A 14611-nucleotide genomic window follows, 5' to 3' on the forward strand; every position below is an offset into this window, starting at 1 on the left:
CAGGCAAATTTGTTTTTATCATCGCTATTATAACAATTATGAAGAGTAAATTTCAGGTGCTTTGGCTTTTAAAGAGCATTTCTGTACCTGCTGAGGTTTCAAAATAAGCCTAGAAAGTAGATTGATACCATTCTTAGAAATGAGTTACCAAAGAAGACACAATTAATGAGGTTTTATCATTTGAATCGTGAACAAACCCGATCATCCTGGTATGTCACTGTGATAGACTGGATTATTGTCCAGCATCTCCTCTTGAGGCAGTACAGACTTCAGGCTCGGCCATTTGTTTCTTTTACCCCACAAAGTGTGTGTGCTAGTTCCAAGCCAAGCGCTGAAGAGGCACCATGTATTTTCACATATCCTCTTTTTGCAAAGCGACCTACCACAAGAGGAGATGCCAGAGGAACTGGCTGCTCCAAAGGGAATGAGGACACTTGCAGAAAGCCTGAACTCAAACTCCATCCTGCTGCTCAAAGCATGGATCCCTACCTTGGCCAAATTGCACCCAAGCCATAGACCCATAAGCATGAAATAAATGCTGAATATTTTAAGCTTCTGCTTCGGAGATAGTTTGTTATGCAAAATATTGTTGCAAATCATTGACTGATGCAGTTGCTTTCACCAGAAGAAATGATTGTAAATTAAAGGGCCTATTTGTTTTGTTTTGTTTTGTTTTAAGATTCTTGATTTTTCATGGGTGGCAGGTAAGAACTTCTCTACAACATATGAAGCAAGAAATGTTCTATTTATTTATCTCCCTGATGACACGTCCAATACCCCTCAGTACTAGACTCCCTTCACAATATATGATCTCATAAAAAATCCTGGGCATACGTATCTCTAGACAAATGGAGGAGGGGCCAGGGCAGGGGGGGTCCCTATTTTTGTCATTGCCCCTTCACTACTCTAGAATTTCATCATAGTCATTGCTACTGCAGGCAAGTTCAGAAATCACACAGATGAAATGGAGATTTTACATTTTACTGCTTGAAGCTAACCAGGATTTGACCAGCTTAGGCCAAGTTGAGAGTCCTTCGATGATAATGAGTCTGACATCAGGAATAATTTGGACCAAGATGGGCAGATCACTTGAGCCCTGGAGTTTGAGAACAGCCTAGGCAATACAGTGAAGCCACATCTCTACAAAAATTAGCCTGGCACAGTGGCTGTTACCTGTGGTCCCAGCTACTTAGAAGGCTAAGGTAGGAGGATCGCCTGAGTCCAAGGAGGTTGAAGCTACTTGAGCTATGATCACACCACTGCACTCCAGCCTAGGTGACAGAGTAAGACCCTGTCTCAAAAAAACAAACAAAAAAAGAAGAGTTTGGGCCAGGCACGGTGGCTCACACTTGTAATCCCAGCACACTGGAAGGCTGAGACAGGCGGAGCACTTGAGGTCATGAATTTGAGACCAGCCTGGCCAACATGGTGAAATCCTATCTCTACTAAAAATTAGCACAGCATGGTGGTGCACTCCTGTAATCCCAGCTATTCTGAGGCTGCAGCAAAATAATCACCTGAACCCGGGAGGTGGAAGTTGCAGTGAGCCCAGATTTCACTACTGTACTTCAGCCTGGCAACAGAGCAAGACCTTGTCAAAAAAAAAAGTTTGTTGGCCATAGAGTTCACAGAGTTTATACTGGGTCTAGATGATCTCAGGAATTCAAAGTCAGCTCTGTGTTTCCCCATTTATTCAAGACTACTTGTATGCCTCTCTGAAAAAAAGTATTGGCTTTTTTTTTTTTTTTTTTTTGAGACAGAGTCCTGCTCTGTCACCCAAACTGAAGTGTAGTGGCACTATCTGGGCTTACTGCAACCTCTGCTGCATGGGTTCAAGTGATTTTCCTGCCTCAGCCTCCTGAATGGCTGAGATTACAGGCACATGCCACCATGCCTGGCTAATTTTTGTATCATTAGTAGAGATGGGGTTTCAGCATCTTGGCCAGGCTAGTCTTGAACTCCTGACCTTGTGATCCATCCACCTTGGCCTCCCAAAGTGCTGGCATTATAGGCATGAACCACCATATCCGGCACCTTCAAGATCTATTTCTAATAGTATCGTAGGTGAGGTGTTCAAGATGCTAATTTTGTGTCCCCAGCACCTCCTTTTCCCTACCCTGCACCTAGCCCAGCTCTTTAATCCCGCCCTTTATGTACTCCACTCCCTCCCCAAGAACAGCTTGTCACGCCTTCCTTGTGCAAACTCTGTACCTTTCCTCATTATAGTACTGATTGCACTGGATTTTTTTTCTTAGAACAGACTATGCTTTATCATCTTTGTAACACCACCACCATGATTGGCATCGTGTGTTTGATGAATAGTAGTAAAATCATGGCCAATCTACATGAGCATTTCCTTGGTTCCAGGCAGGATTCTATGCACTTTATTTGAGTTGACTTATTTAGCCCTCACAACAAACCTATACAGATATTACTAGCTCAATTTTCATAAATAAAGAATAGACTAAAAGGTGCTAAGTAAATCGCACAACAACACACAATGACAGTGGGAAAATCTGGGATTTGAATCTGGGTTCTTCTGATGCAGAACCCTGAATGGATAACTGAACAACATGACTATTCTCATTATATTACACTGGATCAGAACCAAGAAGCAAAAGACTGTTTCTCTTATGTTATTCGGAATCTGAGGCAATCACTACAAAAATTTCTGTCTCAAAGGCAGGGAGGCTGCTGGGCACGGTGGCTCATGCCTATAATCCCAGCACTTTGGGAGGCCGAGGCGGGTGGATCACGAGGTCAAAAGATTGAGACCATCCTGGTCAACATCGTGAAACCCCGTCTCTACTAAAAATAAAACGAATTAGCTGGGCACAGTGGCACCTGCCTGTAATCCCAGCTGCTCAGGAGGCTGAGGCAGGAGAATTGCCTGAACCCAGGAGGCAGAGGTTGCGGTGAGCCGAGATTGCGCCATTACACTCCAGCCTGGGTAGCAAGAGTGAAACTCCGTCACAAAAAAAAAAAAAAAAAAAAAAAAAATGGCAGGGAGGCTGTATGAGCTGGGATGATATTGTGGCCTGTTGTGCTGGTGAACAAAGTCTTCAAACAGTGACTCCGTGTCCAGTGTCCAAAGGCTTCAGTACGGGGAGAGATGAACCTAAGGGCTGGTCTCAATCTAGAAATGTAAAAACAAAAGGTCCGAGCAATGCTTTAGACAGCACTGACCGAGGACAATTGTCCAGAGGGATTTGAATCCTATTGATAATCAGCCAGAAAATTCTGCCTTGTTGTCTGGATCATTTGCTAGTCAGAGATTATACAGACAACATTCTCCTCTGTCAGCCCAAATCCATCAGCCATGAGCAGGAGCACCAGTAGCCAGTGCGGCTGCTTCCCCTTCTGCGGTGTTAACTTCTTGCACAGAACAACTCCCTGTGCTTTTACGTTCTCTGCTATTCACAGTGTGTACCTGAAAACAGGGAGTTGTTTCCTAGGTCAAAAAATATTCTTCATCACCATACCAGTAGGAAATTCCTTGGCATCTCAAGGAATTTGAGGTGAGGAATCTCAAATCCAAATGCTTGTCACATAAATGAGTGAACTTGGCTGGGTGGGGAATAGCATAAACTATAGGCTACATGCTTTATTCATCATATCTTTTTATTTTCTGTTTTTCTGATGCTTTGACAGCTAGGGTCTTGCTGACCCCAGAAAGACCATCTCTCCCAGGTATTGCCAATTCCTAGAGATAGTAAATGACTTACCTGTGAGTTTCTTTTACATGCAAATTAACCAATGCAGCGTCCATATCCCCAAATGTCTCCATTGTACCCCAAACACCAGATTCTTTCACTCTGGGCCACTATTCCCTGCCCTGATCACCCTAGAGTCAAGTACTACACAACCTGGGACAACTCCTACACCCCAAAGTCCATTGAAAATATTCCCACTAGCCAATCCTAAACCTGCTTACCCTGCCCTGCCTCATCTTTGACCAAGGAAACCACAATAAAGGTTCTTGCCCAAATTTTCCCTCACTCTCTCTACCTCCTGCCCAACCCTAGTGCCTCTGGACTCAAGCAATCCTCCAGCCTCAGCCTCAGCCTCCAAGTAGCTGTGACTACAGGTACACATCATGCCCAGCCACAAACTGCGTTTTCAATAGCAATCATCCCCAATCTGTTGACACATAGGGTACTACGTGAATAATAATAATCAAAACCTACATTTAAAAACATGTGCTCACATAGGCCAGGCACAGTGGTTCATGCCTATAATCTTGGAACTTTGGGAGGCCAAGGTAGGTGGACCACCTGAGGTCGGGAGTTCAAGACCAGCCTGACCAACATGGAGAAAGCCCATTTCTACTAAAAATACAAAATTAGCCAGGTGTGGTGGCGCATGCCTGTAATCCCACCTATACAGGAGGCTGAGGGAGGAGAATCACGTGAACTCCGGAGGCAGAGGTTGCCATGAGCCAAGATCACGCGATTAGACTTCAGCCTGAGTAACAAGAGCAAAAGTCCACCTCAAAAAAAAAAAAAATGCCCACTTAGAGGAAAAGGGTCCCTACTCATTTCTTGATTATTGCCAGCCACAAACCAGCCCAACAATGCATTCTGATATTTTTTTCTTTTTTTTTTTTTTTTTTTTTTTTTTGAGACAGAGTCTCTCTGTAGCCCAGGCTGGAGTGCTGTGGCGTGATCTCTGCTCACTGCAACCTCTGCCTCCTGGGTTCAAGTGATTCTCCTGCCTCAGTCTCCCAAGTAGCTGAGATTACAGGCACCCGCCACCACACCCAGCTAATTTTTGTATTTTTGTGGAGACGGGGTTTCACTACGTTGGCCAGGATGGTCTCAAACTCCTGACCTCAGATGATCTACCTGCCCTGGCCTCCCAAAGTGTTGAGATTACAGGTGTGAGCCACTGTGCCCGGCCTGTGATTTTTTTTTAAGAGAAGCTAGAAGCCTGGATTTTATTTGTCTCTGAAAGTTTAGCATTGATAAGTAACTCAGATTTAAAATGCTGTGTTGTTCATATGTATACCCAAACACTAGAGAGCAAAGGAAAAAGAAATAGAAAATGGAAATGGAATAGCCAATCAGACTTACAGCAGAATATCATCTATGGTTTCCCATCCCTGCCCTACTGAAATTGGCCAGACTAGCATAAACACATAATTCTAGGTCTAAGGAATGATGTCTTTGATCAGTACAAAAGGAAACAGTTTTCCAGTTTTCTAACCTGACTCCCAGTCAGAAATATATTTTCTATTACAACATACACATTTTCATATTTCTCTACCTGAAATAAAAATGTTAACCTTACTATATGTAAGGTACTTTGACATTTTCTGTTCTATTTTATTCCATTTAATTTTTTAATGACTGCTGGTCATTACTACTCCCTATATTTATGTTACAACCTGTCAGTGGATCTCAAGCTACAGATTGAAAAAAAAAAAAAAAAAAAAAAAAAAAAAAACACCGATTCAGAGATTAATGGCACCAGTCCATTACATTACTGATAAGGAAACTGAGATTCACAGAGTACTGTGAGTTTTCCATTATTACACAAGGGAAATGTCAGAGCCAAACCTAAATCTAATTACCAAGTCAAGACCATTTCCCTAATGTACTTATATCCCTAAATGCATAGTGTACACATATATAGGTAAGGGTTCAGTAAAGAAGCAGACCACTGGCATATATATACATACGTATATATGTGTATGTGTCATATGTGTGTGTATAGGTATGTGGTGTGTATATATAATATATATAAACTTGTTATAGAGATTTGACTTTACACAGGCTAAAGTTAAGAAGTTAAATAGTTTCTGGAAGGCTATTGATTTCATATCTGATGCTAGAGCTTGAAGTTCACAAAGAACAGAAATAAACTAGAGCCCATGAGAACAGACAGCAGCCATATCTGTTCTTGTTATCGCTGACCTCAGTCGTGTAGACGTCCTAGAGAGGATGAAGGAGTGCTTTGTCATGGATTAATAGCACATATGGATTAATAGCACACAGAGTCAGAGAAGTTGAAGGAGGATCCAGAAGAAGGCCCCGACACTACCTCGAGCCAAGGAGCTGTACCAGCAGATCTGCAAAGCCGCTGCTACTTCACTTTAGCCTCCAAATCTCCCACAGCAATCTCTCTGTGGCCCACGCTTTCTTTAGCCGTTTAGAAAGCATGCTCATAGTTCAATTTTTTAAAACTTAGTATCGATTGCTTCAATTTATTATTATTATTATTATTATTATTATTATTATTATTATTACTGAGACAAAATCTAGCTCTGTCGTCCAGGCTGGAGTTCAGTGGTGCAATCTCAGCTCACTGCAAACTCTGCCTCCCGGGTTCAAGCAATTCTCCTGCCTCAGGCTCCCAAGTAGCTGGGATTACAGGCACACAACACCGCACCAGGTTAATTTTTGTATTTTTAATACAGACAGGTTTTGCCATGTTGGTCAGTCTGATCTCGAACTCCTGATCTCAAGTGATCCTCCTGCCTCAGACTCCCAAAGTGCTGGGATTATAGGCATGAGCAACTGTGCTCAGCCTTATTGCTTCAATTATTAAAATCAAGAATACAGAGTATCTATAGATGAGAAAAATTAAGGCCGGGCATGGTGGCTCATGCCTATAATCCCAGAACTTTGGGAGGCCAAGATGGGTAGATCACCTGAGGTCAGGAATTCGAGAGCAACCTGGCCAATATGGCGACACCCCGTCCCTATTAAAAATACAAACATTAGCTGGGCATGATGGTGTTTGCCTGTAATCTCAGGTACTTGAGATGCTGAGACAGGAGAATTGCTTGAACCCAGGGGATGGAGGTTGCAGGAGCTGAGATGGTGCCACTGAGCTCTAGCCTGGGCTACAAAGTTAGACTCTGTCTCAAAAAAAAAAAAAAAAAAATGATAGCTTGATGGTTTTTCCAGTTCTGTGAATGTGGTTTCTTGCTTAGAATTGCTCTTAAGCTACCTATGACACTCTTCACAGAACTGGAAGAAAACCACATTAAACTTCATATGGAACCAAAAGAGAGCCCACATAGCCAAGACAATTCTAAGCAAAGAGAACAAAGCTGGAGGCATCAAGCTACCTGACTTCAAACTATACTACAAGGCCACAGTAATCAAAACAGCATGGTACTGGTACCAAAACAGAAATATAGACCAATGGAACAGAACAGAGGCCTCAGAGGCAATGCCACACATCTACAACTATCTGATCTTTGACAAACCTGACGAAAGCAAGCAATGGGGAAAGGATTCCCTGTTCAATAAGCAGTGTTGGGAAAACTGGCTAGCCACATGCAGAAAGCAGAAACTGGACCCATTTCTGACACCTTACACTAAAATCAACTACAGATGGATTAAAGACTTAAACATGAGACCTAACACCTAGAAGAAAACCTAGGCAAAACCATTCAGGACATAGGCATAGGCAAGGACTTCATGACTAAAAACACCAAAAGCATTGGCAACAAAAGTCAAAATAGACAAATGGACCTAATTAAACTCCAGAGCTTCCATACAGCAAAAGAAACAATTATTAGAGTGAATCAGCAACCAACAGAATGGGAAAAAATTTTTGCAATCTACCCATTTGACAAAGGGCTAATATCCAGAATCTAAAAGTACTAAAACAGATTTACAAGAAAAAACAAACAAACAAACCCCTTCAAAAGTGGGCAAAGGATATGAACAGACACTTTTCAAAAGGACATATATGAAGCCAACAAACATATGAAAAAACGCTCATCATTACTGGTCATTAGAGAAATGCAAATCAAAACCAAATTGAGATACTCTTTCACGCCAGTTAGAACGGCTATCATTAAAAAAATCTGGAGACAACAGATGTTGGAGAGGACATGGAGAAACAGGAACATTTTTACACTGTTGCTGGGAGTATAAATTAGTTCAACCATTGTGGAAGACAGTGTGGTGCTTCCTCGAGGACCTAGAAATAGAAATTTCATTGGCCCAGCAATCCCATTACTGGGTATATATCCAAAGGATTGTAAATCATTCTATTATAAAGACACATGCACACATATGTTCATTGCGGCACTGTTGACAATAGCAAAGACGTGGAATCAACCCAAATGCCTATCGATGATAGACTGGACAAGGAAAATGTGGCACATATACACCATGGAATACTATGCAGACATCAAAAACGATGTGTTCATGTTCTTTGTAGGGACAAGGATGAATCTAGAAACCATCATTCTCAGCAAACTGACACAAGAACAGAAAATCAAATACCACACGTTCTCACTCACAGGTGGGTGTTGAACAATGAGAGCACATGGACACAGGGAGAGGAGCATCACACACTGGGGTCTGTTGTGGGGGAATAGGGGAGGGACAACGGTGGGTAGGGAGGTTGGTGGGGGATAACATGGGGAGAAATGCCAGATACAGGTGATGGGGGGATGGTGGCAGCAAACCACATTGCCATGTGTGTACCTATGCAACAATCCTGTATGTTTTGCACATGTACCCCGGAACCTAAAGTGCATTAAAATATATATTTTTTTAAAGATGAGAAAAAAAATCACACTTTGTTTTTATTCTTCTCCCTTCTTTCTCCCAGTTTATTATCTGAAATTTTATTATTTTATTCTTATTATTTTTCTTATTTTTATTTCAATAGGTTTTGGGGAAACAGGTGGTATTTAGTTGCATGGGTAAGTTCTTTAGTGTTGATTTCTGAGATTTTGGTGCAGCCATCACCCAAAAGGTATATCCTGTACCCAATGTGTAGCCTTTTATCTGTTGCCTTCTCCCACCCTTCCCCAGGTCCCCAAAGTTTATTGTAGCATTCTTATGGCTTTCCATCCCCATAGTTTATCTCCCACCTATAAGTGAGAACATACAATGTTTGGTTTTCCATTCCGGAGTTACTTCACTTAGAATAATGGTCTCTAATTCAATCCTCATGCTGCAAATGCCATTATTCCATTTCTTTTTATGGCTGAGCAGTATTCCACGGCATATGTATACCACATTTTCTTTACCCTCTCATTGAGTGATGACATTTGAACGGGTTCCATATTTTTGCAATTGAAAATTATGCTACTATAAACAAGAGTGTGCAAGTGTCTTTTTCATATAATGAAAAATGTGCTGCTATAAACAAGAGTGTGCAAGTGTCTTTTTCATATAATGAAAAATGTGCTGCTATAAACAAGAGTGTGCAAGTGTCTTTTTCAAATAATGACTTCTCTTCCTCTGGATAGATACTCAGTAGTGGGATTGCTGGATCAAATGGGAGTTCTACTTTTAGTCCCTTAAGGCATCTCCACACTGTTTTCCATAGTGGTTGTACTACTTTACATTCCCACCAGCAGTGTAAACGTGTTCCCTTATCATCACACGCATGCCAACATCCATTATTTTTTATTTTTTTAAATTATGGCCATTCTTGAAGAAGAAAGGTAGCATTTGCCTTGTGGTTTTCACTTGCATTTCCCTGACAATTAGTGATGTTGAGCAGGGTTTTTTTAATGCCCATTGGCCATTTGTATATCTTCTTTTGATAATTGTATATTCATATCGTTAGCTAACTTTTTGATTGGGATTCTTTGTTTTTTCTTGCTGATTTGCTTGAGTTCCTCAAAGATTCTGGATATTAGTCAGATGCTTAGTTTGGGAAGATTTTCTCCCATGCTGTGGGTTTTCTGTTTACACTACTGATTATTTCTTTTGCTGTACAGAAGCTTTTTAAGTTTAATTAAGTCCCATCTATTTATCTTTGTTCTTGTTTCATTTGCTTTTGAGTTCTTGGTTAAGAAGTCTTTGCCTAAGCCAATGTTTAGAAGGATTTTTCCAATGTTATCTTCTAGAATTTTTATGGTTTCAGTTCTTAGATTTAAGTCTTTGATCTATCTTGAGTTTATTTTTGTATAAGGTGAGAGATGAGGATCCAGTTTTATTCCTCCACATGTGGCTTGCCAATTATCTCAGCACCATTTGTTGAATACGGTTTCCCCATTTTATGTTTTGGCTTGCTTTGCTAAAGATCAGTTAACTGTATTTGGGTTTATTTCTGGGTTCCATATTTGGTTCCATTGATCAATGTGCCTATTTTAATACAGCATCATGGTACTTTGGTGACTATGGCCTTATAGTACAGTTTTAAATCAGGTAATATGATGCCTTCTTTTTTTTTTTTTTTTTTTTTTTTGCTTAGTCTTGCTTGGGCTATGCAGGCTCTTTTTTGGTTCCATATGAATTTTAGGACTGTTTTTTCTAGTTCTGTAAAGAATAGTGGTGGTATTTTGATGGGAATTGCATTCAAATTGTACAAATTGAATTTGTACACTGCTTTTGGCAGTATGATCATTTTCGCATTATTGATTCTCCCCATCCATGAGCATGGAAAGCCTTTCCATTTGTTTGTGTCATCTATGATTTCTTTCGGCAGTGTTTTGTAGTTTTTCTTGCAGAGGTACTTCACCTCCATGGTTAGGTACATTCCTAAGTATTTTATTTTATTCTATTTTTTGCAGCTATTGTACAGAAAATTGAGTTATTGGTTTGACTCTCAGCTTGGTCACTATTAATGTATAGCAGTGCTACTGATTTGTATACATTGATTTTGTATCCTGAAACTTTACTGAATTAATTTATCAGTTCTAGGAGCTTATTCGATGAGCCTTTAGGGTGTTCTAAACTCAAGTTTGTATTTTCATATTACAGCTTTATCATGGGAATCTTTCAAGTTTATTCACATTTGCATCCTGCTAAATGATAACAATTCTATGTCCTAAGTCTATGTTCAATTGATTCCATCACTTTCTTGCAGTCCTTTTAGGCCTCAAGTTTTCTTTTCTAAGATTTATTCATTTAAAATTAATCTATACACTGAATGATAAATTCTTTGTGGCATTTGTTTGTTGGTTTGCTTTTAGTAAGATACTTCTGAGGATTTGCATATCTGGAAATTGTCTTTCTATTGCTTTCAAATTTAAACAGTAAATTTACTTTGGGTTACAACCTTTTCTCCTCAAAATTGTATATGGACAGTGTCCTCCAGGATACACTGTGAAATGAAAAACCCAGGTAGAGAAATGTGTCTATATCATACCATCTTTTTTCTAAGAAAAGAGGATATACACATATGTATACACTATATCTAATTAACATGTTAAATACATATGTGTTATAATATGTTGAATGGTGTTTATTAAAATATGTTACTATAGTATTACATGTTATGTGTTGAATATTAAATTAGCATATGTTAATGTTATACAATAACATGTTTTATACATTTATTGTTTTACATTATTTATATGTTAAATGTATGAAATTAACATATATATGTTAAAAACAGAATACACCTTAACACTTAAAATGGTTAAATTAGAAAAGTGAGGAATATTTTGGAAGATTCAGGGGTTGAAAACAGACTTCTTTGAATGGACCTGGTATTATAGCTCTGTCTTTGAAGCCATGTTTATACTTTACATAATCATAAAACTAAATTAAATAAAGAAAAATACAATCCCCAGACTATGAAAGTAAATTTAAACAGATGAACCAAGTTATGAACTCAGTCAGTAACCTAACCTCTCCACAAAGGAAATATCCCAAGCGGCTCTAAAACATAGTAATTTAACTCTGCATCTCTAATGGAATAGTTCCTAAGAACAAAAAAAGACCAAAAAACTCTTAAAAATTGTTTCCAGTAATAACATAGCATTGTAGGTGATAGTGTTGGTACTGTTATTGTAAGATAATAAATCAAATGAGTAAGTACATCAATGTCATTAAGAACTGAAATTTGGAGCTTGGTGGAAAAAAGATAGAGACATGAGATTGATGAGGTCAGATAAAATCCCTTAAGGCTGATTTTGAATTGGATATAAACTTATGATACACTGTACCTTAAAAAATATCTATGTGCTAGCCCTGTCCACCCAAGAGTCCTAGAAATAATGACTAACTCAGGGCACTGGGCATACCAGGTACCCAGATTATAGTCTTCCTTCCCACTGAAAAGAACCACAGATCTTTGATCTTTGGAGAAATAGTTGATTCTCTATCTGAGGCAGGAAATGTGTAAGGTAAGTTTGAAAATATTCTTTACTAAAAGAAAGCTATCAAAGACAAGTAAGTTAATCCTTCCTTGTTTTTTGTCACTTGATCTGAGGCCAGCCTTCATTTCTTACTTTGCAGATAGTTTACTCCCTCCTCCTGCTTGACAATTCTTTATCTTTCAGGTTATATCTAGAAGTATTACTTATTTTTGAGTTATATCTAGAAGTTGGGCTCTTCATTATTTTTCTGCTGTCTGAATGGGCCTTTTATTTTTGCTAGTGGGATTTAGGTAGAGTGTTACTAACACTCCTCATTGCGTGATAGACCTTCTTTCTCTGTGTGGTTCTTACATGTTTATTTATTGCTTTTATTTTCATATCCTTTTCAATTCCTCTCCACATCTTCCTCCCTTTGGCAACTATTTGAATGTATTAGATGTATGGTCTTCTATTTCCTATGTCCTCGTAAAACTGGTAGTGTTGTTTTATGCATACATATTTTTAATTCGCATAAATGGTATTATGCTGGACCTCATTTGATTCTTGAATTTTTACACTCAACAGCACTTTGTTCTGGGTGCACTTTATGTTGCTTCTGACCTGAATATTATTAGATGGTGTGCATACCATGCCTTTTGCTTATCCATGTCTCAATGATTGAACCTAGATTGCCTTTAAATTTCCACTATCACAAACAACACTTTGATGAATGTTTTCAGAGTCATCACCTTAGAAACCTGTGTGATGACTTCTCTGGAAAAACATCCAGAAGTGAAAATGTTTGGTCATAGGAGGCCTGTATATTTAATGATGATGTATCACTGGTGTGTTCTCAGTAGCTGTACCAGTCCAGTATTCACTAGCAATGCATGAGGATTACAGTGTCCCTGCCTCTGACAAGTCTTTTCAACCTCACATCCTGAGTGTGCTCAATTCAGTCTTTTATATTTTTAAATATTTATTTATCTCTTTTGTTTCTGCCTTTTCTTTGATAATTGAAAATTATTCAACAGCTCAAAATAAGTTCTTTGTCCACTGTAGTTATCAACTTTCATTTAATATTATTATTATTTTATTTTCGGTTCTTAATCCTTATCATTTTTTCCTCAAACTAGAAAGCTTCTAAAATGCGTCTTTTTTATCTTTGATTCAATTTCCTCTCTGTCAATTCTGTACTTTACTGTTTCTAATATACTATTTTAAAATATATCCTATCAAAATGTAAATTGGTGCAGCCATTATGGAAAACAATATGGAGGTCCCTCAAAAAATTAAAAATAGAACTACCATATGATCACACAATCCCACTTCTGGGTATGTATCCAAAGGAAATGAACTCAGTATCTCAATGAGATATCTACACTCCCATCTTCATTGCTACATTATTCACAATAACAAAGATATAGAAATAACCTCATGTCCATCATCAAATAAGAAAATGCAGTAAGTATATATATGTAATATATATAGTGTAATATTATTCACAGAAAGACAAATACTGCATGATCTCACTTATAGGTGGAATTGAAAAAATCACTCATTAAAGCAGAGAGCAGAATGGTGGTTGCCAGGGGCTAACAAGTGGGGAAAATGGGAAAATGTTGCTCAAAGGGTACAAAGTTTCAGTTGAGCTGAAAAATCCTGAGAATCTAATGTTCAGTATAGTTACTATAGTTGATAATACTGTATTGCATGCTTAAAATATGCTGAGAAAGTGGATCTTAAGTGTTCTCAACACAGGGGGAAAAAAGACAACTATGCAAGGTGATGAGTATGTTAACTAGATTGAGTGTGTTCATTTCACAGTGAATATGTATATCAAAACATCATGTTGTACACCTTAAATATATACAATTTTTATTTGTCAATTATGCTTCAAAAAAGATGAGAAAATAATTTTGAGTTGGCCCAACTTCTAAGCCTGAACATCCTCTTAATACTACTCTCTTTAATTGCTGTGGCTTTTTTTTTCCTGAATCCACTCATATCTGATTTAATGAGAATGAGATAATTAACTGTATGTGTAAAATTAGGCTATATAGTTATGATGATATTGTAGTGTGTTCATCAAATAAAAGTTTTTGGCCAGGTGCGGTGGCTCACACCTGTAATTCCAGCACTTTGGGAGGGCAAGGCAGGCAAATCACTTGAAGTCAGGAGTTCAACACCAGCCTGACCAACAAGGTGAAACCCTGTCTGTACTAAAAATACAAAAATTAGCCAGGCATGTTGGTGCACAGCTATAATCCTAGCTACTCGGGAGGGTGAGGAACAAGAATCACTTAAGCCTAGGTGGCAGAGGTTGCAGTGAGCCCAGATTGCACCACTGCACTCCAGTCTGGGAGACAAAGTGAGAGACCCTATCTCAAAAAAGAAAAAAATAAAAGGTTTTAAGTCTAAAATCTAAAATAAAATACATTTATCCTATCATGTAGTATCTCACTTTTATGCAGAATTTTTTATTTCTAGCTTTCTTACAGCCAGGTTCTTCTTCACTAAATTCTTATTATGTTATTTTAAATCTCATGTTTCATAAAATGCAAACACTTTTACATTTTGGATGAACGAAACAGAAACTTTCTA

Source organism: Saimiri boliviensis, chromosome 12 (genome assembly GCF_048565385.1).
Source record: "Saimiri boliviensis isolate mSaiBol1 chromosome 12, mSaiBol1.pri, whole genome shotgun sequence".
Lineage (NCBI taxonomy): Eukaryota > Metazoa > Chordata > Mammalia > Primates > Cebidae > Saimiri > Saimiri boliviensis.